The sequence below is a fragment of the Mixophyes fleayi genome, chromosome 1, assembly GCF_038048845.1.
Source record: "Mixophyes fleayi isolate aMixFle1 chromosome 1, aMixFle1.hap1, whole genome shotgun sequence".
NCBI classification, from domain to species: Eukaryota; Metazoa; Chordata; class Amphibia; order Anura; family Limnodynastidae; genus Mixophyes; species Mixophyes fleayi.
Genome location: NC_134402.1, coordinates 420,782,946 through 420,808,045, shown reverse-complemented (window position 1 = coordinate 420,808,045; position 25,100 = coordinate 420,782,946). Strand labels below are relative to the sequence as shown.

The window sequence follows — 25,100 nt, the reverse complement described above, 5'->3', positions numbered from 1 at the left end:
TGCTTTGCAAAGCAAGTGAAAGAGTGTGGGTCCTGCACTGCCATCTATGGGTTGTGCATGCAAAGCACGAGAAGAAAGCATGCAGCAAGCCCACAGGAGAGATCAGGACAGAGGTCTGAGCTGAGGGAAATGTACTGCTACCAACACAGCTGAAAAGGACACGGTCTGCGCAGATGGCACAGAGGAATAAAGAATAAACATTTTAAACACGGCAAAGGTTTTCTTGTTCAAAATAAAAAGACAAGACACAAACAAAGCTGACTTTTACCAGAGATGATCAGGGGAAAGCGCGAACGCAGTCCCCCACTACCACAAATTATGCAGTCGAGTTTCCCGCATTTGGGGAAATCGCAGGGGTCAGCACACCCGGAGTGCAATGGATGAGCCTCGCCCTGGGAGAACCACCTTCATGATCATGGTATCTCCCCTGCCAGGTAAGTATGAGTTGGACTAGGGCCCTGCAAGGCCGCTGCTCGGGCACACCCCCGTCAAGTGAAGGAGGTTTTCCTCATGCGGCGCAAATTAACCCTCGGCTGGGGGCGACAACTGCAGAAAAGCCACAGCTCTGTACGTGGAGCGGAAGGGTGCTCCGAAGCACCCCAAACTTCAAACTGTACGCACAAGTACAAGCACTCCCAGGGTACACTGCAGCAGATAAGATTTGCATACGGTGATGTCATCCAAGCAGTCGGCCAAAGTTGGCCCCAACTGTCAGCTGCGCGTGAAAAGGGACAGACAGTACACTCTGCCCCTACGTCTGGCCGAGGCGCGGGGCACAGCGTGCCCTCCTTTAGGTGCTGCCTTGATGACTCTCAGCCCCTGAACTCCCCGTGTGGTGGGGGAGGGGGGGTGGGGGGGCTCAGGGGTGGTCTGTCATAGCTACAGCACTTGAAGCCGATTTTTTCTTGTCTTTTTTTCTCTTTTTCCCTTTTACAGCAGCTGGACTGTGCAACAGCTCCCATCCAGGCCTGCTTTGCAAAGCAAGTGAAAGAGTGTGGGTCCTGCACTGCCATCTATGGGTTGTGCATGCAAAGCACGAGAAGAAAGCATGCAGCAAGCCCACAGGAGAGATCAGGACAGAGGTCTGAGCTGAGGGAAATGTACTGCTACCAACACAGCTGAAAAGGACACGGTCTGCGCAGATGGCACAGAGGAATAAAGAATAAACATTTTAAACACGGCAAAGGTTTTCTTGTTCAAAATAAAAAGACAAGACACAAACAAAGCTGACTTTTACCAGAGATGATCAGGGGAAAGCGCGAACGCAGTCCCCCACTACCACAAATTATGCAGTCGAGTTTCCCGCATTTGGGGAAATCGCAGGGGTCAGCACACCCGGAGTGCAATGGATGAGCCTCGCCCTGGGAGAACCACCTTCATGATCATGGTATCTCCCCTGCCAGGTAAGTATGAGTTGGACTAGGGCCCTGCAAGGCCGCTGCTCGGGCACACCCCCGTCAAGTGAAGGAGGTTTTCCTCATGCGGCGCAAATTAACCCTCGGCTGGGGGCGACAACTGCAGAAAAGCCACAGCTCTGTACGTGGAGCGGAAGGGTGCTCCGAAGCACCCCAAACTTCAAACTGCACGCACAAGTACAAGCACTCCCAGGGTACACTGCAGCAGATAAGATTTGCATACGGTGATGTCATCCAAGCAGTCGGCCAAAGTTGGCCCCAACTGTCGGCTGCGCGTGAAAAGGGACAGACAGTACACTCTGCCCCTACGTCTGGCCGAGGTGCGGGGCACAGCGTGCCCTCCTTTAGGTGCTGCCTTGATGACTCCCAGCCCCTGAACTCCCCGTGTGGTGGGGGGGGGGGGGGGGCTCAGGGGTGGTCTGTCATAGCTACAGCACTTGAAGCCGATTTTTTTCTTGTCTTTTTTTCTCTTTTTCCCTTTTACAGCAGCTGGACTGTGCAACAGCTCCCATCCAGGCCTGCTTTGCAAAGCAAGTGAAAGAGTGTGGGTCCTGCACTGCCATCTATGGGTTGTGCATGCAAAGCACGAGAAGAAAGCATGCAGCAAGCCCACAGGAGAGATCAGGACAGAGGTCTGAGCTGAGGGAAATGTACTGCTACCAACACAGCTGAAAAGGACACGGTCTGCGCAGATGGCACAGAGGAATAAAGAATAAACATTTTAAACACGGCAAAGGTTTTCTTGTTCAAAATAAAAAGACAAGACACAAACAAAGCTGACTTTTACCAGAGATGATCAGGGGAAAGCGCGAACGCAGTCCCCCACTACCACAAATTATGCAGTCGAGTTTCCCGCATTTGGGGAAATCGCAGGGGTCAGCACACCCGGAGTGCAATGGATGAGCCTCGCCCTGGGAGAACCACCTTCATGATCATGGTATCTCCCCTGCCAGGTAAGTATGAGTTGGACTAGGGCCCTGCAAGGCCGCTGCTCGGGCACACCCCCGTCAAGTGAAGGAGGTTTTCCTCATGCGGCGCAAATTAACCCTCGGCTGGGGGCGACAACTGCAGAAAAGCCACAGCTCTGTACGTGGAGCGGAAGGGTGCTCCGAAGCACCCCAAACTTCAAACTGCACGCACAAGTACAAGCACTCCCAGGGTACACTGCAGCAGATAAGATTTGCATACGGTGATGTCATCCAAGCAGTCGGCCAAAGTTGGCCCCAACTGTCGGCTGCGCGTGAAAAGGGACAGACAGTACACTCTGCCCCTACGTCTGGCCGAGGCGCGGGGCACAGCGTGCTCTCTCAGGTGCTGCCTTGATGACTCCCAGCCCCTGAACTCCCCGTGTGGTGGGGGTGGGGGGGGGGGGGGGGCTCAGGGGTGGTCTGTCATAGCTACAGCACTTGAAGCCAATTTTTTCTTGTCTTTTTTTCTCTTTTTCCCTTTTACAGCAGCTGGACTGTGCAACAGCTCCCATCCAGGCCTGCTTTGCAAAGCAAGTGAAAGAGTGTGGGTCCTGCACTGCCATCTATGGGTTGTGCATGCAAAGCACGAGAAGAAAGCATGCAGCAAGCCCACAGGAGAGATCAGGACAGAGGTCTGAGCTGAGGGAAATGTACTGCTACCAACACAGCTGAAAAGGACACGGTCTGCGCAGATGGCACAGAGGAATAAAGAATAAACATTTTAAACACGGCAAAGGTTTTCTTGTTCAAAATAAAAAGACAAGACACAAACAAAGCTGACTTTTACCAGAGATGATCAGGGGAAAGCGCGAACGCAGTCCCCCACTACCACAAATTATGCAGTCGAGTTTCCCGCATTTGGGGAAATCGCAGGGGTCAGCACACCCGGAGTGCAATGGATGAGCCTCGCCCTGGGAGAACCACCTTCATGATCATGGTATCTCCCCTGCCAGGTAAGTATGAGTTGGACTAGGGCCCTGCAAGGCCGCTGCTCGGGCACACCCCCGTCAAGTGAAGGAGGTTTTCCTCATGCGGCGCAAATTAACCCTCGGCTGGGGGCGACAACTGCAGAAAAGCCACAGCTCTGTACGTGGAGCGGAAGGGTGCTCCGAAGCACCCCAAACTTCAAACTGCATGCACAAGTACAAGCACTCCCAGGGTACACTGCAGCAGATAAGATTTGCATACGGTGATGTCATCCAAGCAGTCGGCCAAAGTTGGCCCCAACTGTCGGCTGCGCGTGAAAAGGGACAGACAGTACACTCTGCCCCTACGTCTGGCCGAGGCGCGGGGCACAGCGTGCTCTCTCAGGTGCTGCCTTGATGACTCCCAGCCCCTGACCTCCCCGTGTGGTGGGGGGGGAGGGGGTGGTCTGTCATAGCTACAGCACTTGAAGCCGATTTTTTCTTGTCTTTTTTTTTTTTTTCTCTTTTTCCCTTTTACAGCAGCTGGACTGTGCAACAGCTCCCATCCAGGCCTTCTTTGCAAAGCAAGTGAAAGAGTGTGGGTCCTGCACTGCCATCTATGGGTTGTGCATGCAAAGCACGAGAAGAAAGCATGCAGCAAGCCCACAGGAGAGATCAGGACAGAGGTCTGAGCTGAGGGAAATGTACTGCTACCAACACAGCTGAAAAGGACACGGTCTGCGCAGATGGCACAGAGGAATAAAGAATAAACATTTTAAACACGGCAAAGGTTTTCTTGTTCAAAATAAAAAGACAAGACACAAACAAAGCTGACTTTTACCAGAGATGATCAGGGGAAAGCGCGAACGCAGTCCCCCACTACCACAAATTATGCAGTCGAGTTTCCCGCATTTGGGGAAATCGCAGGGGTCAGCACACCCGGAGTGCAATGGATGAGCCTCGCCCTGGGAGAACCACCTTCATGATCATGGTATCTCCCCTGCCAGGTAAGTATGAGTTGGACTAGGGCCCTGCAAGGCCGCTGCTCGGGCACACCCCCGTCAAGTGAAGGAGGTTTTCCTCATGCGGCGCAAATTAACCCTCGGCTGGGGGCGACAACTGCAGAAAAGCCACAGCTCTGTACGTGGAGCGGAAGGGTGCTCCGAAGCACCCCAAACTTCAAACTGTACGCACAAGTACAAGCACTCCCAGGGTACACTGCAGCAGATAAGATTTGCATACGGTGATGTCATCCAAGCAGTCGGCCAAAGTTGGCCCCAACTGTCGGCTGCGCGTGAAAAGGGACAGACAGTACACTCTGCCCCTACGTCTGGCCGAGGCGCGGGGCACAGCGTGCCCTCCTTTAGGTGCTGCCTTGATGACTCTCAGCCCCTGAACTCCCCGTGTGGTGGGGGAGGGGGGGTGGGGGGGCTCAGGGGTGGTCTGTCATAGCTACAGCACTTGAAGCCGATTTTTTCTTGTCTTTTTTTCTCTTTTTCCCTTTTACAGCAGCTGGACTGTGCAACAGCTCCCATCCAGGCCTGCTTTGCAAAGCAAGTGAAAGAGTGTGGGTCCTGCACTGCCATCTATGGGTTGTGCATGCAAAGCACGAGAAGAAAGCATGCAGCAAGCCCACAGGAGAGATCAGGACAGAGGTCTGAGCTGAGGGAAATGTACTGCTACCAACACAGCTGAAAAGGACACGGTCTGCGCAGATGGCACAGAGGAATAAAGAATAAACATTTTAAACACGGCAAAGGTTTTCTTGTTCAAAATAAAAAGACAAGACACAAACAAAGCTGACTTTTACCAGAGATGATCAGGGGAAAGCGCGAACGCAGTCCCCCACTACCACAAATTATGCAGTCGAGTTTCCCGCATTTGGGGAAATCGCAGGGGTCAGCACACCCGGAGTGCAATGGATGAGCCTCGCCCTGGGAGAACCACCTTCATGATCATGGTATCTCCCCTGCCAGGTAAGTATGAGTTGGACTAGGGCCCTGCAAGGCCGCGCTCGGGCACACCCCCGTCAAGTGAAGGAGGTTTTCCTCATGCGGCGCAAATTAACCCTCGGCTGGGGGCGACAACTGCAGAAAAGCCACAGCTCTGTACGTGGAGCGGAAGGGTGCTCCGAAGCACCCCAAACTTCAAACTGCACGCACAAGTACAAGCACTCCCAGGGTACACTGCAGCAGATAAGATTTGCATACGGTGATGTCATCCAAGCAGTCGGCCAAAGTTGGCCCCAACTGTCGGCTGCGCGTGAAAAGGGACAGACAGTACACTCTGCCCCTACGTCTGGCCGAGGCGCGGGGCACAGCGTGCTCTCTCAGGTGCTGCCTTGATGACTCCCAGCCCCTGAACTCCCCGTGTGGTGGGGGTAGGGGGGGGGGGGGGGCTCAGGGGTGGTCTGTCATAGCTACAGCACTTGAAGCCAATTTTTTCTTGTCTTTTTTTCTCTTTTTCCCTTTTACAGCAGCTGGACTGTGCAACAGCTCCCATCCAGGCCTGCTTTGCAAAGCAAGTGAAAGAGTGTGGGTCCTGCACTGCCATCTATGGGTTGTGCATGCAAAGCACGAGAAGAAAGCATGCAGCAAGCCCACAGGAGAGATCAGGACAGAGGTCTGAGCTGAGGGAAATGTACTGCTACCAACACAGCTGAAAAGGACACGGTCTGCGCAGATGGCACAGAGGAATAAAGAATAAACATTTTAAACACGGCAAAGGTTTTCTTGTTCAAAATAAAAAGACAAGACACAAACAAAGCTGACTTTTACCAGAGATGATCAGGGGAAAGCGCGAACGCAGTCCCCCACTACCACAAATTATGCAGTCGAGTTTCCTGCATTTGGGGAAATCGCAGGGGTCAGCACACCCGGAGTGCAATGGATGAGCCTCGCCCTGGGAGAACCACCTTCATGATCATGGTATCTCCCCTGCCAGGTAAGTATGAGTTGGACTAGGGCCCTGCAAGGCCGCTGCTCGGGCACACCCCCGTCAAGTGAAGGAGGTTTTCCTCATGCGGCGCAAATTAACCCTCGGCTGGGGGCGACAACTGCAGAAAAGCCACAGCTCTGTACGTGGAGCGGAAGGGTGCTCCGAAGCACCCCAAACTTCAAACTGTACGCACAAGTACAAGCACTCCCAGGGTACACTGCAGCAGATAAGATTTGCATACGGTGATGTCATCCAAGCAGTCGGCCAAAGTTGGCCCCAACTGTCGGCTGCGCGTGAAAAGGGACAGACAGTACACTCTGCCCCTACGTCTGGCCGAGGCGCGGGGCACAGCGTGCCCTCCTTTAGGTGCTGCCTTGATGACTCTCAGCCCCTGAACTCCCCGTGTGGTGGGGGAGGGGGGGTGGGGGGGGCTCAGGGGTGGTCTGTCATAGCTACAGCACTTGAAGCCGATTTTTTCTTGTCTTTTTTTCTCTTTTTCCCTTTTACAGCAGCTGGACTGTGCAACAGCTCCCATCCAGGCCTGCTTTGCAAAGCAAGTGAAAGAGTGTGGGTCCTGCACTGCCATCTATGGGTTGTGCATGCAAAGCACGAGAAGAAAGCATGCAGCAAGCCCACAGGAGAGATCAGGACAGAGGTCTGAGCTGAGGGAAATGTACTGCTACCAACACAGCTGAAAAGGACACGGTCTGCGCAGATGGCACAGAGGAATAAAGAATAAACATTTTAAACACGGCAAAGGTTTTCTTGTTCAAAATAAAAAGACAAGACACAAACAAAGCTGACTTTTACCAGAGATGATCAGGGGAAAGCGCGAACGCAGTCCCCCACTACCACAAATTATGCAGTCGAGTTTCCCGCATTTGGGGAAATCGCAGGGGTCAGCACACCCGGAGTGCAATGGATGAGCCTCGCCCTGGGAGAACCACCTTCATGATCATGGTATCTCCCCTGCCAGGTAAGTATGAGTTGGACTAGGGCCCTGCAAGGCCGCTGCTCGGGCACACCCCCGTCAAGTGAAGGAGGTTTTCCTCATGCGGCGCAAATTAACCCTCGGCTGGGGGCGACAACTGCAGAAAAGCCACAGCTCTGTACGTGGAGCGGAAGGGTGCTCCGAAGCACCCCAAACTTCAAACTGCACGCACAAGTACAAGCACTCCCAGGGTACACTGCAGCAGATAAGATTTGCATACGGTGATGTCATCCAAGCAGTCGGCCAAAGTTGGCCCCAACTGTCGGCTGCGCGTGAAAAGGGACAGACAGTACACTCTGCCCCTACGACTGGCCGAGGCGAGTGGCACAGCGTGCTCTCTCAGGTGCTGCCTTGATGACTCCCAGCCCCTGACCTCCCCGTGTGGTGGGGGGGAGGGGGGGGGGCTCAGGGGTGGTCTGTCATAGCTACAGCACTTGAAGCCGATTTTTTCTTGTCTTTTTTTCTCTTTTTCCCTTTTACAGCAGCTGGACTGTGCAACAGCTCCCATCCAGGCCTGCTTTGCAAAGCAAGTGAAAGAGTGTGGGTCCTGCACTGCCATCTATGGGTTGTGCATGCAAAGCACGAGAAGAAAGCATGCAGCAAGCCCACAGGAGAGATCAGGACAGAGGTCTGAGCTGAGGGAAATGTACTGCTACCAACACAGCTGAAAAGGACACGGTCTGCGCAGATGGCACAGAGGAATAAAGAATAAACATTTTAAACACGGCAAAGGTTTTCTTGTTCAAAATAAAAAGACAAGACACAAACAAAGCTGACTTTTACCAGAGATGATCAGGGGAAAGCGCGAACGCAGTCCCCCACTACCACAAATTATGCAGTCGAGTTTCCCGCATTTGGGGAAATCGCAGGGGTCAGCACACCCGGAGTGCAATGGATGAGCCTCGCCCTGGGAGAACCACCTTCATGATCATGGTATCTCCCCTGCCAGGTAAGTATGAGTTGGACTAGGGCCCTGCAAGGCCGCTGCTCGGGCACACCTCCGTCAAGTGAAGGAGGTTTTCCTCATGCGGCGCAAATTAACCCTCGGCTGGGGGCGACAACTGCAGAAAAGCCACAGCTCTGTACGTGGAGCGGAAGGGTGCTCCGAAGCACCCCAAACTTCAAACTGCACGCACAAGTACAAGCACTCCCAGGGTACACTGCAGCAGATAAGATTTGCATACGGTGATGTCATCCAAGCAGTCGGCCAAAGTTGGCCCCAACTGTCGGCTGCGCGTGAAAAGGGACAGACAGTACACTCTGCCCCTACGACTGGCCGAGGCGAGTGGCACAGCGTGCTCTCTCAGGTGCTGCCTTGATGACTCCCAGCCCCTGACCTCCCCGTGTGGTGGGGGGGAGGGGGGGGGGGGGGGCTCAGGGGTGGTCTGTCATAGCTACAGCACTTGAAGCCGATTTTTTCTTGTCTTTTTTTTTTTTCTCTTTTTCCCTTTTACAGCAGCTGGACTGTGCAACAGCTCCCATCCAGGCCTGCTTTGCAAAGCAAGTGAAAGAGTGTGGGTCCTGCACTGCCATCTATGGGTTGTGCATGCAAAGCACGAGAAGAAAGCATGCAGCAAACCCACAGGAGAGATCAGGACTGATGTCTGAGCTGAGGGAAATGTACTGCTACCAACACAGCTGAAAAGGACACGGTCTGCGCAGATGTAACAGAGGAATAAAGAATAAACATTTTAAACACGGCAAAGGTTTTCTTGTTCAAAATAAAAAGACAAGACACAAACAAAGCTGACTTTTACCAGAGATGATCAGGGGAAAGCGCGAACGCAGTCCCCCACTACCACAAATTATGCAGTCGAGTTTCCCGCATTTGGGGAAATCGCAGGGGTCAGCACACCCGGAGTGCAATGGATGAGCCTCGCCCTGGGAGAACCACCTTCGTGATCATGGTATCTCCCCTGCCAGGTAAGTATGAGTTGGACTAGGGCCCTGCAAGGCCGCTGCTCGGGCACATCCCAGTCAAGTGAAGGAGGTTTTCCTCATGCGGCGCAAATTAACCTTCGGCTGGGGGCGACAACTGCAGAAAAGCCACAGCTCTGTACGTGGAGCGGAAGGGTGCTCCGAAGCACCCCAAACTTCAAACTGCACGCACAAGTACAAGCACTCCCAGGGTACACTGCAGCAGATAAGATTTGCATACGGTGATGTCATCCAAGCAGTCGGCCAAAGTTGGCCCCAACTGTCGGCTGCGCGTGAAAAGGGACAGACAGTACACTCTGCCCCTACGTCTGGCCGAGGCGCGGGGCACAGCGTGCCCTCCTTTAGGTGCTGCCTTGATGACTCCCAGCCCCTGAACTCCCCGTGTGGTGGGGGGGGGGGGGGGGTGGGGGGGCTCAGGGGTGGTCTGTCATAGCTACAGCACTTGAAGCCGATTTTTTCTTGTCTTTTTTTCTCTTTTTCCCTTTTACAGCAGCTGGACTGTGCAACAGCTCCCATCCAGGCCTGCTTTGCAAAGCAAGTGAAAGAGTGTGGGTCCTGCACTGCCATCTATGGGTTGTGCATGCAAAGCACGAGAAGAAAGCATGCAGCAAGCCCACAGGAGAGATCAGGACAGAGGTCTGAGCTGAGGGAAATGTACTGCTACCAACACAGCTGAAAAAGGACACGGTCTGCGCAGATGGCACAGAGGAATAAAGAATAAACATTTTAAACACAGCAAAGGTTTTCTTGTCAAAATAAAAAGACAAGACACAAACAAAGCTGACTTTTACCAGAGATGATCAGGGGAAAGCGCGAACGCAGTCCCCCACTACCACAAATTATGCAGTCGAGTTTCCCGCATTTGGGGAAAATCGCAGGGGTCAGCACACCCGGAGTGCAATGGATGAGCCTCGCCCTGGGAGAACCACCTTCGTGATCATGGTATCTCCCCTGCCAGGTAAGTATGAGTTGGACTAGGGCCCTGCAAGGCCGCTGCTCGGGCACACCCCCGTCAAGTAGAAGGAGGTTTTCCTCATGCGGCGCAAATTAACCCTCGGCTGGGGGCGACAACTGCAGAAAAGCCACAGCTCTGTACGTGGAGCGGAAGGGTGCTCCGAAGCACCCCAAACTTCAAACTGCACGCACAAGTACAAGCACTCCCAGGGTATACTGCAGCAGATAAGATTTGCATACGGTGATATCATCCAAGCAGTCGGCCAAAGTTGGCCCCAACTGTCGGCTGCGCGTGAAAAGGGACAGATAGTACACTCTGCCCCTACGACTGCCGAGGTGCGGGGCACAGCGTGCTCTCTCAGGTGCTGCCTTGATGACTCCCAGCCCCTGACCTCCCCGTGTGGTGGGGGGGGGGGGTGGGGGGCTCAGGGGTGGGTCTGTCATAGCTACAGCACTTGAAGCCGATTTTTTCTTGTCTTTTTTTTTTTCTCTTTTTCCCTTTTACAGCAGCTGGACTGTGCAACAGCTCCCATCCAGGCCTGCTTTGCAAAGCAAGTGAAAGAGTGTGGGTCCTGCACTGCCATCTATGGGTTGTGCATGCAAAGCACGAGAAGAAAGCATGCAGCAAGCCCACAGGAGAGATCAGGACAGAGGTCTGAGCTGAGGGAAATGTACTGCTACCAACACAGCTGAAAAGGACACGGTCTGCGCAGATGGCACAGAGGAATAAAGAATAAACATTTTAAACACGGCAAAGGTTTTCTTGTTCAAAATAAAAAGACAAGACACAAACAAAGCTGACTTTTACCAGAGATGATCAGGGGAAAGCGCGAACGCAGTCCCCCACTACCACAAATTATGCAGTCGAGTTTCCCGCATTTGGGGGAAATCGCAGGGGTCAGCACACCCGGAGTGCAATGGATGAGCCTCGCCCTGGGAGAACCACCTTCATGATCATGGTATCTCCCCTGCCAGGTAAGTATGAGTTGGACTAGGGCCCTGCAAGGCCGCTGCTCGGGCACACCCCGTCAAGTGAAGGAGGTTTTCCCTCATGCGGCGCAAATTAAACCCTCGGCTGGGGGCGACAACTGCAGAAAAGCCACAGCTCTGTACGTGGAGCGGAAGGGTGCTCCGAAGCACCCCAAACTTCAAACTGCACGCACAAGTACAAGCACTCCCAGGGTACACTGCAGCAGATAAGATTTGCATACGGTGATGTCATCCAAGCAGTCGGCCAAAGTTGGCCCCAACTGTCGGCTGCGCGTGAAAAGGACAGACAGTACACTCTGCCCCTACGTCTGGCCGAGGCGCGGGGCACAGCGTGCTCTCTCAGGTGCTGCCTTGATGACTCCCAGCCCCTGAACTCCCCGTGTGGTGGGGGGGGGGGGCTCAGGGGTGGTCTGTCATAGCTACAGCTCTTGAAGCCAATTTTTTCTTGTCTTTTTTTCTCTTTTTCCCTTTTACAGCAGCTGGACTGTGCAACAGCTCCCATCCAGGCCTGCTTTGCAAAGCAAGTGAAAGAGTGTGGGTCCTGCACTGCCATCTATGGGTTGTGCATGCAAAGCACGAGAAGAAAGCATGCAGGCAAGCCCACAGGAGAGATCAGGACAGAGGTCTGAGCTGAGGGAAATGTACTGCTACCAACACAGCTGAAAAGGACACGGTCTGCGCAGATGGCACAGAGGAATAAAGAATAAACATTTTAAACACGGCAAAGGTTTTCTTGTTCAAAATAAAAAGACAAGACACAAACAAAGCTGACTTTTACCAGAGATGATCAGGGGAAAGCGCGAACGCAGTCCCCCCACTACCACAAATTATGCAGTCGAGTTTCCCGCATTTGGGGAAATCGCAGGGGTCAGCACACCCGGAGTGCAATGGATGAGCCTCGCCCTGGGAGAACCACCTTCATGATCATGGTATCTCCCCTGCCAGGTAAGTATGAGTTGGACTAGGGCCCTGCAAGGCCGCTGCTTGGGCACATCCCCGTCAAGTGAAGGAGGTTTTCCTCATGCGGCGCAAATTAACCTTCGGCTGGGGGCGACAACTGCAGAAAAGCCACAGCTCTGTACGTGGAGCGGAAGGGTGCTCCGAAGCACCCCAAACTTCAAACTGCACGCACAAGTACAAGCACTCCCAGGGTACACTGCAGCAGATAAGATTTGCATACGGTGATGTCATCCAAGCAGTCGGCCAAAGTTGGCCCCAACTGTCCGGGCTGCGCGTGAAAAGGGACAGACAGTACACTCTGCCCCTACGTCTGGCCGAGGCGCGGGGCACAGCGTGCTCTCTCAGGAGCTGCCTTGATGACTCCCAGCCCCTGAACTCCCCGTGTGGTGGGGAGGGGGGGGGGGCTCAGGGGTGGTCTGTCATAGCTACAGCACTTGAAGCCGATTTTTTCTTGTCTTTTTTCTCTTTTTCCCTTTTACAGCAGCTGGACTGTGCAACAGCTCCCATCCAGGCCTGCTTTGCAAAGCAAGTGAAAGAGTGTGGGTCCTGCACTGCCATCTATGGTTGTGCATGCAAAGCACGAGAAGAAAGCATGCAGCAAGCCCACAGGAGAGATCAGGGACAGAGGTCTGAGCTGAGGGAATGTACTGCTACCAACACAGCTGAAAAGGACACGGTCTGCGCAGATGGCACAGAGGAATAAAGAATAAACATTTTAAACACGGCAAAGTTTTCTTGTTCAAAATAAAAGACAAGCCACAAACAAAGCTGACTTTTACCAGAGATGATCAGGGGAAAGCGCGAACGCAGTCCCCCACTACCACAAATTATGCAGTCGAGTTTCCGCATTTGGGGAAATCGCAGGGGTCAGCACACCCGGAGTGCAATGGATGAGCCTCGCCCTGGGAGAACCACCTTCATGATCATGGTATCTCCCCTGCCAGGTAAGTATGAGTTGGACTAGGGCCCTGCAAGGCCGCTGCTCGGGCACATCCCCGTCAAGTGAAGGAGGTTTTCCTCATGCGGCGCAAATTAACCTTCGGCTGGGGGCGACAACTGCAGAAAAGCCACAGCTCTGTACGTGGAGCGGAAGGGTGCTCGAAGCACCCCAAACTTCAAACTGCACGCACAAGTACAAGCACTCCAGGGTACACTGCAGCAGATAAGATTTGCATACGGTGATGTCATCCAAGCAGTCGGCAAAGTTGGCCCCAACTGTCGGACTGCGCGTGAAAAGGGACAGACAGTACACTCTGCCCCTACGTCTGGCCGAGGCGCGGGGCACAGCGTGCTCTCTCAGGTGCTGCCTTGATGACTCCCAGCCCCTGAAACTCCCCGTTTGGTGGGTGGGGGGGGGGGGGGGGGGCTCAGGGGTGGTCTGTCATAGCTACAGCACTTGAAGCCGATTTTTTCTTGTCTTTTTTTCTCTTTTTCCCTTTTACAGCAGCTGGACTGTGCAACAGCTCCCATCCAGGCCTGCTTTGCAAAGCAAGTGAAAGAGTGTGGGTCCTGCACTGCCATCTATGGGTTGTGCATGCAAAGCACGAGAAGAAAGCATGCAGCAAGCCCACAGGAGAGATCAGGACAGAGGTCTGAGCTGAGGGAAATGTACTGCTACCAACACAGCTGAAAAGGACACGGTCTGCGCAGATGGCACAGAGGATAAAGAATAAACATTTTAAACACGGCAAAGGTTTTCTTGTTCAAAATAAAAAGACAAGACACAAACAAAGCTGACTTTTACCAGAGATGATCAGGGAAAGCGCGAACGCAGTCCCCCACTACCACAAATTATGCAGTCGAGTTTCCCGCATTTGGGGAAATCGCAGGGTCAGCACACCCGGAGTGCAATGGATGAGCCTCGCCCTGGGAGAACCACCTTCATGATCATGGTATCTCCCCTGCCAGGTAAGTATGAGTTGGACTAGGGCCCTGCAAGGCCGCCTGCTCGGGCACACCTCCGTCAAGTGAAGGAGGTTTTCCTCATGCGGCGCAAATTAACCCTCGGCTGGGGGCGACAACTGCAGAAAAGCCACAGCTCTGTACGTGGAGCGGAAGGGTGCTCCGAAGCACCCCAAACTTCAAACTGCACGCACAAGTACAAGCACTCCCAGGGTACACTGCAGCAGATAAGATTTGCATACGGTGATGTCATCCAAGCAGTCGGCCAAAGTTGGCCCCAACTGTCGGCTGCGCGTGAAAAGGGACAGACAGTACACTCTGCCCCTACGACTGGCCGAGGCGAGTGGCCACAGCGTGTCTCTCTCAGGTGCTGCCTTGATGACTCCCAGCCCCTGACCTCCCCGTGTGGTGGGGGGGAGGGGGGGGGGCTCAGGGGTGGTCTGTCATAGCTACAGCACTTGAAGCCGATTTTTTTTTGTCTTTTTTTCTCTTTTTCCCTTTTACAGCAGCTGGACTGTGCTGCAACAGCTCCCATCCAGGCCTGCTTTGCAAAGCAAGTGAAAGAGTGTGGGTCCTGCACTGCCATCTATGGGTTGTGCATGCAAAGCACGAGAAGAAAGCATGCAGCAAGCCCACAGGAGAGATCAGGACAGAGGTCTGAGCTGAGGGAAATGTACTGCTACCAACACAGCTGAAAAGGACACGGTCTGCGCAGATGCACAGAGAATAAAGAATAAACATTTTAAACACGGCAAAGTTTTCTTGTTCAAAATAAAAAGACAAGACACAACAAAGCTGACTTTACCAGAGATGATCAGGGGAAAGCGCGAACGCAGTCCCCCACTACCACAATTATGCAGTCGAGTTTCCCGCATTTGGGAAATCGCAGGGGTCAGCACACCCGGAGTGCAATGGATGAGCCTCGCCCTGGGAGAACCACCTTCATGATCATGGTATCTCCCTGCCAGGTAAGTATGAGTTGGACTAGGGCCCTGCAAGGCCGCTGCTCGGGCACACCTCCGTCAAGTGAAGGAGGTTTTCCTCATGCGGCGCAAATTAACCCTCGGCTGGGGGCGACAACTGCAGAAAAGCACAGCTCTGTACGTGGAGCGGAAGGGTGCTCCGAAGCACCCCAAACTTCAAACTGCACGCACAAGTACAAGCACTCCCAGGGTACACTGCAGCAGATAAGATTTGCATACGGTGATGTCATCCAAGCAGTCGGCCAAAGTTGGCCCCAACTGTCGGCTGCGCGTGAAAAGGGACAGACAGTACACTCTGCCCCTACGACTGGCCGAGGCGAGTGGCACAGCGTGCTCTCTCAGGTGCTGCCTTGATGACTCCCAGCCCCTGACCTCCCGTGTGGTGGGGGGGAGGGGGGGGGGCTCAGGGGTGGTCTGTCATAGCTACAGCACTTGAAGCCGATTTTTTCTTGTCTTTTTTTTTTTTCTCTTTTTCCCTTTTACAGCAGCGGACTGTGCAACAGCTCCCATCCAGGCCTGCTTTGCAAAGCAAGTGAAAGAGTGTGGGTCCTGCACTGCCATCTATGGGTTGTGCATGCAAAGCACGAGAAGAAAGCATGCAGCAAACCCACAGGAGAGATCAGGACAGAGGTCTGAGCTGAGGGAAATGTACTGCTACCAACACAGCTGAAAAGGACACGGTCTGCGCAGATGGCACAGAGGAATAAAGAATAAACATTTAAACACGGCAAAGGTTTTCTTGTTCAAAATAAAAAGACAAGACACAAACAAAGCTGACTTTTACCAGAGATGATCAGGGAAAGCGCGAACGCAGTCCCCCACTACCACAAATTATGCAGTCGAGTTTCCCGCATTTGGGGAAATCGCAGGGTCAGCACACCCGGAGTGCAATGGATGAGCCTCGCCCTGGGAGAACCACCTTCATGATCATGGTATCTCCCCTGCCAGGTAAGTATGAGTTGGACTAGGGCCCTGCAAGGCCGCTGCTCGGGCACACCCCCGTCAAGTGAAGGAGGTTTTCCTCATGCGGCGCAAATTAACCCTCGGCTGGGGGCGACAACTGCAGAAAAGCCACAGCTCTGTATGTGGAGCGGAAGGGTGCTCCGAAGCACCCCAAACTTCAAACTGCACGCACAAGTACAAGCACTCCCAGGGTACACTGCAGCAGATAAGATTTGCATACGGTGATTGTCATCCAAGCAGTCGGCCAAAGTTGGCCCCAACTGTCGGCTGCGCGTGAAAAGGGACAGACAGTACACTCTGCCCCTACGTCTGGCCGAGGCGCGGGGCACAGCGTGCTCTCTCAGGAGCTGCCTTGATGACTCCCAGCCCCTGAACTCCCCGTGTGGTGGGGGAGGGGGGGGGGGGGGCTCAGGGGTGGTCTGTCATAGCTACAGCACTTGAAGCCGATTTTTTCTTGTCTTTTTTTCTCTTTTTCCCTTTTACAGCAGCTGGACTGTGCAACAGCTCCCATCCAGGCCTGCTTTGCAAAGCAAGTGAAAGAGTGTGGGTCCTGCACTGCCATCTATGGGTTGTGCATGCAAAGCACGAGAAGAAAGCATGCAGCAAGCCCACAGGAGAGATCAGGACAGAGGTCTGAGCTGAGGGAAATGTACTGCTACCAACACAGCTGAAAAGGACACGGTCTGCGCAGATGGCACAGAGGAATAAAGAATAAACATTTTAAACACGGCAAAGGTTTTCTTGTTCAAAATAAAAAGACAAGACACAAACAAAGCTGACTTTTACCAGAGATGATCAGGGGAAAGCGCGAACGCAGTCCCCCACTACACAAATTATGCAGTCGAGTTTCCCGCATTTGGGGAAATCGCAGGGGTCAGCACACCCGGAGTGCAATGGATGAGCCTCGCCCTGGGAGAACCACCTTCATGATCATGGTATCTCCCCTGCCAGGTAAGTATGAGTTGGACTAGGGCCCTGCAAGGCCGCTGCTCGGGCACATCCCCGTCAAGTGAAGGAGGTTTTCCTCATGCGGCGCAAATTAACCTTCGGCTGGGGGCGACAACTGCAGAAAAGCCACAGCTCTGTACGTGGAGCGGAAGGGTGCTCCGAAGCACCCCAAACTTCAAACTGCACGCACAAGTACAAGCACTCCCAGGGTACACTGCAGCAGATAAGATTTGCATACGGTGATGTCATCCAAGCAGTCGGCCAAAGTTGGCCCCAACTGTCGGCTGCGCGTGAAAAGGGACAGACAGTACACTCTGCCCCTACGTCTGGCCGAGGCGCGGGGCACAGCGTGCTCTCTCAGGTGCTGCCTTGATGACTCCCAGCCCCTGAACTCCCCGGTGTGGGTGGGGGGGGGGGGGGGGCTCAGGGGTGGTCTGTCATAGCTACAGCACTTGAAGCCGATTTTTTCTTGTCTTTTTTTCTCTTTTTCCCCTTTTACAGCAGCTGACTGTGCAACAGCTCCCATCCAGGCCTGCTTTGCAAAGCAAGTGAAAGAGTGTGGGTCCTGCACTGCCATCTATGGGTTGTGCATGCAAAGCACGAGAAGAAAGCATGCAGCAAGCCCACAGGAGAGATCAGGACAGAGGTCTGAGCTGAGGGAAATGTACTGCTACCAACACAGCTGAAAAGGACACGGTCTGCGCAGATGGCACAGAGGAATAAAGAATAAACATTTTAACACGCAAAGGTTTTCTTGTTCAAAATAAAAAGACAAGACACAAACAAAGCTGACTTTTACCAGAGATGATCAGGGGAAAGCGCGAACGCAGTCCCCCACTACCACAAATTATGCAGTCGAGTTTCCCGCATTTGGGGAAATCGCAGGGGTCAGCACACCCGGAGTGCAATGGATGAGCCTCGCCCTGGGAGAACCACCTTCATGATCATGGTATCTCCCCTGCCAGGTAAGTATGAGTTGGACTAGGGCCCTGCAAGGCCGCTGCTCGGGCACACCTCCGTCAAGTGAAGGAGGTTTTCCTCATGCGGCGCAAATTAACCCTCGGCTGGGGGCGACAACTGCAGAAAAGCCACAGCTCTGTACGTGGAGCGGAAGGGTGCTCCGAAGCACCCCAAACTTCAAACTGCACGCACAAGTACAAGCACTCCCAGGGTACACTGCAGCAGATAAGATTTGCATACGGTGATGTCATCCAAGCAGTCGGCCAAAGTTGGCCCCAACTGTCGGCTGCGCGTGAAAAGGGACAGACAGTACACTCTGCCCCTACGACTGGCCGAGGCGAGTGGCACAGCGTGCTCTCTCAGGTGCTGCCTTGATGACTCCCAGCCCCTGACCTCCCCGTGTGGTGGGGGGGAGGGGGGGGGCTCAGGGGTGGTCTGTCATAGCTACAGCACTTGAAGCCGATTTTTTCTTGTCTTTTTTCTCTTTTTCCCTTTTACAGCAGCTGGACTGTGCAACAGCTCCCATCCAGGCCTGCTTTGCAAAGCAAGTGAAAGAGTGTGGGTCCTGCACTGCCATCTATGGGTTGTGCATGCAAAGCACGAGAAGAAAGCATGCAGCAAGCCCACAGGAGAGATCAGGACAGAGGTCTGAGCTGAGGGAAATGTACTGCTACCAACACAGCTGAAAAGGACACGGTCTGCGCAGATGGCACAGAGGAATAAAGAATAAACATTTTAAACACGGCAAAGGTTTTCTTGTTCAAAATAAAAAGACAAGACACAAACAAAGCTGACTTTTACCAGAGATGATCAGGGGAAAGCGCGAACGCAGTCCCCCACTACCACAAATTATGCAGTCGAGTTTCCCGCATTTGGGGAAATCGCAGGGGTCAGCACACCCGGAGTGCAATGGATGAGCCTCGCCCTGGGAGAACCACCTTCATGATCATGGTATCTCCCCTGCCAGGTAAGTATGAGTTGGACTAGGGCCCTGCAAGGCCGCTGCTCGGGCACACCTCCGTCAAGTGAAGGAGGTTTTCCTCATGCGGCGCAAATTAACCCTCGGCTGGGGGCGACAACTGCAGAAAAGCCACAGCTCTGTACGTGGAGCGGAAGGGTGCTCCGAAGCACCCCAAACTTCAAACTGCACGCACAAGTACAAGCACTCCCAGGGTACACTGCAGCAGATAAGATTTGCATACGGTGATGTCATCCAAGCAGTCGGCCAAAGTTGGCCCCAACTGTCGGCTGCGCGTGAAAAGGACAGACAGTACACTCTGCCCCTACGACTGGCCGAGGCGAGTGGCACAGCGTGCTCTCTCAGGTGCTGCCTTGATGACTCCCAGCCCCTGACCTCCCGTGTGGTGGGGGGGAGGGGGGGGGGCTCAGGGGTGGTCTGTCATAGCTACAGCACTTGAAGCCGATTTTTTCTTGTCTTTTTTTTTTTTCTCTTTTTCCCTTTTACAGCAGCTGACTGTGCAACAGCTCCATCCAGGCCTGCTTTGCAAAGCAAGTGAAAGAGTGTGGGTCCTGCACTGCCATCTATGGGTTGTGCATGCAAAGCACGAGAAGAAAGCATGCAGCAAGCCCACAGGAGAGATCAGGACAGAGGTCTGAGCTGAGGGAAATGTACTGCTACCAACACAGCTGAAAAGGACACGGTCTGCGCAGATGGCACAGAGGAATAAAGAATAAACATTTTAAACACGGCAAAGGTTTTCTTGTTCAAAATAAAAGACAAGACACAAACAAAGCTGACTTTTACCAGAGATGATCAGGGGAAAGCGCGAACGCAGTCCCCCACTACCACAAATTATGCAGTCGAGTTTCCCGCATTTGGGGAAATCGCAGGGGTCAGCACACCCGGAGTGCAATGGATGAGCCTCGCCCTGGGAGAACCACCTTCATGATCATGGTATCTCCCCTGCCAGGTAAGTATGAGTTGGACTAGGGCCCTGCAAGGCCGCTGCTCGGGCACACCTCCGTCAAGTGAAGGAGGTTTTCCTCATGCGGCGCAAATTAACCCTCGGCTGGGGGCGACAACTGCAGAAAAGCCACAGCTCTGTACGTGGAGCGGAAGGGTGCTCCGAAGCACCCCAAACTTCAAACTGCACGCACAAGTACAAGCACTCCCAGGGTACACTGCAGCAGATAAGATTTGCATACGGTGATGTCATCCAAGCAGTCGGCCAAAGTTGGCCCCAACTGTCGGCTGCGCGTGAAAAGGGACAGACAGTACACTCTGCCCCTACGACTGGCCGAGGCGAGTGGCACAGCGTGCTCTCTCAGGTGCTGCCTTGATGACTCCCAGCCCCTGACCTCCCCGTGTGGTGGGGGGGAGGGGGGGGGGCTCAGGGGTGGTCTGTCATAGCTACAGCACTTGAAGCCGATTTTTTCTTGTCTTTTTTTTTTTTCTCTTTTTCCCTTTTACAGCAGCTGGACTGTGCAACAGCTCCCATCCAGGCCTGCTTTGCAAAGCAAGTGAAAGAGTGTGGGTCCTGCACTGCCATCTATGGGTTGTGCATGCAAAGCACGAGAAGAAAGCATGCAGCAAGCCCACAGGAGAGATCAGGACAGAGGTCTGAGCTGAGGGAAATGTACTGCTACCAACACAGCTGAAAAGGACACGGTCTGCGCAGATGGCACAGAGGAATAAAGAATAAACATTTTAAACACAGCAAAGGTTTTCTTGTTCAAAATAAAAAGACAAGACACAAACAAAGCTGACTTTTACCAGAGATGATCAGGGGAAAGCGCGAACGCAGTCCCCCACTACCACAAATTATGCAGTCGAGTTTCCCGCATTTGGGGAAATCGCAGGGGTCAGCACACCCGGAGTGCAATGGATGAGCCTCGCCCTGGGAGAACCACCTTCGTGATCATGGTATCTCCCCTGCCAGGTAAGTATGAGTTGGACTAGGGCCCTGCAAGGCCGCTGCTCGGGCACACCCCCGTCAAGTGAAGGAGGTTTTCCTCATGCGGCGCAAATTAACCCTCGGCTGGGGGCGACAACTGCAGAAAAGCCACAGCTCTGTACGTGGAGCGGAAGGGTGCTCCGAAGCACCCCAAACTTCAAACTGCACGCACAAGTACAAGCACTCCCAGGGTACACTGCAGCAGATAAGATTTGCATACGGTGATGTCATCCAAGCAGTCGGCCAAAGTTGGCCCCAACTGTCGGCTGCGCGTGAAAAGGGACAGACAGTACACTCTGCCCCTACGTCTGGCCGAGGCGCGGGGCACAGCGTGCTCTCTCAGGTGCTGCCTTGATGACTCCCAGCCCCTGAACTCCCCGTGTGGTGGGGGGGGGGGGGGCTCAGGGGTGGTCTGTCATAGCTACAGCTCTTGAAGCCAATTTTTTCTTGTCTTTTTTTCTCTTTTTCCCTTTTACAGCAGCTGGACTGTGCAACAGCTCCCATCCAGGCCTGCTTTGCAAAGCAAGTGAAAGAGTGTGGGTCCTGCACTGCCATCTATGGTTTGTGCATGCAAAGCACGAGAAGAAAGCATGCAGCAAGCCCACAGGAGAGATCAGGACAGAGGTCTGAGCTGAGGGAAATGTACTGCTACCAACACAGCTGAAAAGGACACGGTCTGCGCAGATGGCACAGAGGAATAAAGAATAAACATTTTAAACACGGCAAAGGTTTTCTTGTTCAAAATAAAAAGACAAGACACAAACAAAGCTGACTTTTACCAGAGATGATCAGGGGAAAGCGCGAACGCAGTCCCCCACTACCACAAATTATGCAGTCGAGTTTCCCGCATTTGGGGAAATCGCAGGGGTCAGCACACCCGGAGTGCAATGGATGAGCCTCGCCCTGGGAGAACCACCTTCATGATCATGGTATCTCCCCTGCCAGGTAAGTATGAGTTGGACTAGGGCCCTGCAAGGCCGCTGCTCGGGCACATCCCCGTCAAGTGAAGGAGGTTTTCCTCATGCGGCGCAAATTAACCTTCGGCTGGGAGCGACAACTGCAGAAAAGCCACAGCTCTGTACGTGGAGCGGAAGGGTGCTCCGAAGCACCCCAAACTTCAAACTGCACGCACAAGTACAAGCACTCCCAGGGTACACTGCAGCAGATAAGATTTGCATACGGTGATGTCATCCAAGCAGTCGGCCAAAGTTGGCCCCAACTGTCGGCTGCGCGTGAAAGGGACAGACAGTACACTCTGCCCCTACGTCTGGCCGAGGCGCGGGGCACAGCGTGCTCTCTCAGGTGCTGCCTTGATGACTCCCAGCCCCTGAACTCCCCGTGTGGTGGTGGGGGGGGGGGGGGGGCTCAGGGGTGGTCTGTCATAGCTACAGGCACTTGAAGCCGATTTTTTCTTGTCTTTTTTCTCTTTTTTCCCTTTTACAGCAGCTGGACTGTTGCAACAGCTCCCATCCAGGCCTGCTTTGCAAAGCAAGTGAAAGAGTGTGGGTCCTGCACTGCCATCTATGGGTTGTGCATGCAAAGCACGAGAAGAAAGCATGCAGCAAGCCCACAGGAGAGATCAGGACAGAGGTCTGAGCTGAGGGAAATGTACTGCTACCAACACAGCTGAAAAGGACACGGTCTGCGCAGATGGCACAGAGGAATAAAGAATAAACATTTTAAACACGCAAAGGTTTTCTTGTTCAAAATAAAAAGACAAGACACAAACAAAGCTGACTTTTACCAGAGATGATCAGGGGAAAGCGCGAACGCAGTCCCCCACTACCACAAATTATGCAGTCGAGTTTCCCGCTTTTGGGGAAATCGCAGGGGTCAGCACACCCGGAGTGCAATGGATGAGCCTCGCCCTGGGAGAACCACCTTCATGATCATGGTATCTCCCCTGCCAGGTAAGTATGAGTTGGACTAGGGCCCTGCAAGGCCGCTGCTCGGCACACCTCCGTCAAGTGAAGGAGTTTTCCTCATGCGGCGCAAATTAACCCTCGGCTGGGGGCGACAACTGCAGAAAAGCCACAGCTCTGTACGTGGAGCGGAAGGGTGCTCCGAAGCACCCCAAACTTCAAACTGCACGCACAAGTACAAGCACTCCCAGGGTACACTGCAGCAGATAAGATTTGCATACGGTGATGTCATCCAGCAGTCGGCCAAAGTTGGCCCCAACTGTCGGCTGCGCGTGAAAAGGGACAGACAGTACACTCTGCCCCTACGACTGGCCGAGGCGAGTGGCACAGCGTGCTCTCTCAGGTGCTGCCTTGATGACTCCCAGCCCCTGACCTCCCCGTGTGGTGGGGGGGAGGGGGGGGGGCTCAGGGGTGGTCTGTCATAGCTACAGCACTTGAAGCCGATTTTTTCTTGTCTTTTTTTCTCTTTTTCCCTTTTACAGCAGCTGGACTGTGCAACAGCTCCCATCCAGGCCTGCTTTGCAAAGCAAGTGAAAGAGTGTGGGTCCTGCACTGCCATCTATGGGTTGTGCATGCAAAGCACGAGAAGAAAGCATGCAGCAAGCCCACAGGAGAGATCAGGACAGAGGTCTGAGCTGAGGGAAATGTACTGCTACCAACACAGCTGAAAAGGACACGGTCTGCGCAGATGGCACAGAGGAATAAAGAATAAACATTTTAAACACGGCAAAGGTTTTCTTGTTCAAAATAAAAAGACAAGACACAAACAAAGCTGACTTTTACCAGAGATGATCAGGGGAAAGCGCGAACGCAGTCCCCACTACCACAAATTATGCAGTCGAGTTTCCCGCATTTGGGGAAATCGCAGGGGTCAGCACACCCGGAGTGCAATGGATGAGCCTCGCCCTGGGAGAACCACCTTCATGATCATGGTATCTCCCCTGCCAGGTAAGTATGAGTGGACTAGGGCCCTGCAAGGCCGCTGCTCGGGCACACCTCCGTCAAGTGAAGGAGGTTTTTCCTCATGCGGCGCAAATTAACCCTCGGCTGGGGGCGACAACTGCAGAAAAGCCACAGCTCTGTACGTGGAGCGGAAGGGTGCTCCGAAGCACCCCAAACTTCAAACTGCACGCACAAGTACAAGCACTCCCAGGGTACACTGCAGCAGATAAGATTTGCATACGGTGATGTCATCCAAGCAGTCGGCCAAAGTTGGCCCCAACTGTCGGCTGCGCGTGAAAAGGGACAGACAGTACACTCTGCCCCTACGACTGGCCGAGGCGAGTGGCACAGCGTGCTCTCTCAGGTGCTGCCTTGATGACTCCCAGCCCCTGACCTCCCCGTGTGGTGGGGGGGAGGGGGGGGGGGCTCAGGGGTGGTCTGTCATAGCTACAGCACTTGAAGCCGATTTTTTCTTGTCTTTTTTTTTTTTTCTCTTTTTCCCTTTTACAGCAGCTGGACTGTGCAACAGCTCCCATCCAGGCCTGCTTTGCAAAGCAAGTGAAAGAGTGTGGGTCCTGCACTGCCATCTATGGGTTGTGCATTGCAAAGCACGAGAAGAAAGCATGCAGCAAACCCACAGGAGAGATCAGGACTGATGTCTGAGCTGAGGGAAATGTACTGCTACCAACACAGCTGAAAAGGAACACGGTCTGCGCAGATGTAACAGAGGAATAAAGAATAAACATTTTAAACACGGCAAAGGTTTTCTTGTTCAAAATAAAAAGACAAGACACAAACAAAGCTGACCTTTTACCAGAGATGATCAGGGGAAAGCGCGAACGCAGTCCCCCACTACCACAAATTATGCAGTCGAGTTTCCCGCATTTGGGGAAATCGCAGGGGTCAGCACACCCGGAGTGCAATGGATGAGCCTCGCCCTGGGAGAAACACCTTCGTGATCATGGTATCTCCCCTGCCAGGTAAGTATGAGTTGGACTAGGGCCCTGCAAGGCCGCTGCTCGGGCACATCCCAGTCAAGTGAAGGAGGTTTTCCTCATGCGGCGCAAATTAACCTTCGGCTGGGGGGCGACAACTGCAGAAAAGCCACAGCTCTGTACGTGGAGCGGAAGGGTGCTCCGAAGCACCCCAAACTTCAAACTGCACGCACAAGTACAAGCACTCCCAGGGTACACTGCAGCAGATAAGATTTGCATACGGTGATGTCATCCAAGCAGTCGGCCAAAGTTGGCCCCAACTGTCGGCTGCGCGTGAAAAGGGACAGACAGTACACTCTGCCCCTACGTCTGGCCGAGGCGCGGGGCAACAGCGTTGCCCTCCTTTAGGTGCTGCCTTGATGACTCCCAGCCCCTGAACTCCCCGTGTGGTGGGGGGGGGGGGGGGGTGGGGGGGCTCAGGGGTGGTCTGTCATAGCTACAGCACTTGAAGCCGATTTTTTCTTGTCTTTTTTTCTCTTTTTCCCTTTTACAGCAGCTGGACTGTGCAACAA

The 25,100-nt window shown here is 53.6% G+C and overlaps 1 protein-coding gene and 26 non-coding genes across 28 annotated transcripts in view; all 27 read right to left on the bottom strand.

Moving 5' to 3' along the window:
• The window catches only part of SLC38A9 (solute carrier family 38 member 9), a 127,334-nt gene that overhangs the window by 59,681 nt on the left and 42,553 nt on the right, over positions 1 to 25,100 (bottom strand). The window lies entirely within an intron of this gene.
• Positions 279 to 442, bottom strand: LOC142136958 (U1 spliceosomal RNA). The gene has a single exon (XR_012687626.1). It is a non-coding gene; the product is annotated as a U1 spliceosomal RNA (small nuclear RNA).
• Positions 1,248 to 1,411, bottom strand: LOC142136957 (U1 spliceosomal RNA). Its single transcript, XR_012687625.1, has one exon. It is a non-coding gene; the product is annotated as a U1 spliceosomal RNA (small nuclear RNA).
• On the bottom strand, positions 2,213 to 2,376 carry LOC142136956 (U1 spliceosomal RNA). Its single transcript, XR_012687624.1, has one exon. It is a non-coding gene; the product is annotated as a U1 spliceosomal RNA (small nuclear RNA).
• Positions 3,181 to 3,344, bottom strand: LOC142136955 (U1 spliceosomal RNA). The gene has a single exon (XR_012687623.1). It is a non-coding gene; the product is annotated as a U1 spliceosomal RNA (small nuclear RNA).
• On the bottom strand, positions 4,140 to 4,303 carry LOC142136953 (U1 spliceosomal RNA). Its single transcript, XR_012687621.1, has one exon. It is a non-coding gene; the product is annotated as a U1 spliceosomal RNA (small nuclear RNA).
• Positions 5,109 to 5,272, bottom strand: LOC142136952 (U1 spliceosomal RNA). The gene has a single exon (XR_012687620.1). It is a non-coding gene; the product is annotated as a U1 spliceosomal RNA (small nuclear RNA).
• Positions 6,076 to 6,239, bottom strand: LOC142137133 (U1 spliceosomal RNA). The gene has a single exon (XR_012687796.1). It is a non-coding gene; the product is annotated as a U1 spliceosomal RNA (small nuclear RNA).
• On the bottom strand, positions 7,046 to 7,209 carry LOC142136951 (U1 spliceosomal RNA). Its single transcript, XR_012687619.1, has one exon. It is a non-coding gene; the product is annotated as a U1 spliceosomal RNA (small nuclear RNA).
• LOC142136950 (U1 spliceosomal RNA) lies at positions 8,010 to 8,173 on the bottom strand. The gene has a single exon (XR_012687618.1). It is a non-coding gene; the product is annotated as a U1 spliceosomal RNA (small nuclear RNA).
• Positions 8,984 to 9,147, bottom strand: LOC142137011 (U1 spliceosomal RNA). The gene has a single exon (XR_012687676.1). It is a non-coding gene; the product is annotated as a U1 spliceosomal RNA (small nuclear RNA).
• LOC142137114 (U1 spliceosomal RNA) lies at positions 9,956 to 10,120 on the bottom strand. Its single transcript, XR_012687777.1, has one exon. It is a non-coding gene; the product is annotated as a U1 spliceosomal RNA (small nuclear RNA).
• LOC142137112 (U1 spliceosomal RNA) lies at positions 10,927 to 11,091 on the bottom strand. The gene has a single exon (XR_012687775.1). It is a non-coding gene; the product is annotated as a U1 spliceosomal RNA (small nuclear RNA).
• On the bottom strand, positions 11,887 to 12,051 carry LOC142136937 (U1 spliceosomal RNA). The gene has a single exon (XR_012687605.1). It is a non-coding gene; the product is annotated as a U1 spliceosomal RNA (small nuclear RNA).
• LOC142137018 (U1 spliceosomal RNA) lies at positions 12,848 to 13,010 on the bottom strand. Its single transcript, XR_012687683.1, has one exon. It is a non-coding gene; the product is annotated as a U1 spliceosomal RNA (small nuclear RNA).
• Positions 13,812 to 13,974, bottom strand: LOC142137160 (U1 spliceosomal RNA). The gene has a single exon (XR_012687822.1). It is a non-coding gene; the product is annotated as a U1 spliceosomal RNA (small nuclear RNA).
• Positions 14,776 to 14,936, bottom strand: LOC142137176 (U1 spliceosomal RNA). The gene has a single exon (XR_012687837.1). It is a non-coding gene; the product is annotated as a U1 spliceosomal RNA (small nuclear RNA).
• On the bottom strand, positions 15,737 to 15,899 carry LOC142137159 (U1 spliceosomal RNA). Its single transcript, XR_012687821.1, has one exon. It is a non-coding gene; the product is annotated as a U1 spliceosomal RNA (small nuclear RNA).
• On the bottom strand, positions 16,703 to 16,865 carry LOC142137151 (U1 spliceosomal RNA). Its single transcript, XR_012687813.1, has one exon. It is a non-coding gene; the product is annotated as a U1 spliceosomal RNA (small nuclear RNA).
• On the bottom strand, positions 17,664 to 17,827 carry LOC142136949 (U1 spliceosomal RNA). The gene has a single exon (XR_012687617.1). It is a non-coding gene; the product is annotated as a U1 spliceosomal RNA (small nuclear RNA).
• On the bottom strand, positions 18,626 to 18,789 carry LOC142136948 (U1 spliceosomal RNA). Its single transcript, XR_012687616.1, has one exon. It is a non-coding gene; the product is annotated as a U1 spliceosomal RNA (small nuclear RNA).
• Positions 19,590 to 19,753, bottom strand: LOC142136947 (U1 spliceosomal RNA). The gene has a single exon (XR_012687615.1). It is a non-coding gene; the product is annotated as a U1 spliceosomal RNA (small nuclear RNA).
• LOC142137010 (U1 spliceosomal RNA) lies at positions 20,559 to 20,722 on the bottom strand. The gene has a single exon (XR_012687675.1). It is a non-coding gene; the product is annotated as a U1 spliceosomal RNA (small nuclear RNA).
• On the bottom strand, positions 21,519 to 21,682 carry LOC142136946 (U1 spliceosomal RNA). Its single transcript, XR_012687614.1, has one exon. It is a non-coding gene; the product is annotated as a U1 spliceosomal RNA (small nuclear RNA).
• On the bottom strand, positions 22,484 to 22,647 carry LOC142136942 (U1 spliceosomal RNA). Its single transcript, XR_012687610.1, has one exon. It is a non-coding gene; the product is annotated as a U1 spliceosomal RNA (small nuclear RNA).
• On the bottom strand, positions 23,445 to 23,607 carry LOC142137126 (U1 spliceosomal RNA). The gene has a single exon (XR_012687789.1). It is a non-coding gene; the product is annotated as a U1 spliceosomal RNA (small nuclear RNA).
• LOC142137125 (U1 spliceosomal RNA) lies at positions 24,418 to 24,581 on the bottom strand. The gene has a single exon (XR_012687788.1). It is a non-coding gene; the product is annotated as a U1 spliceosomal RNA (small nuclear RNA).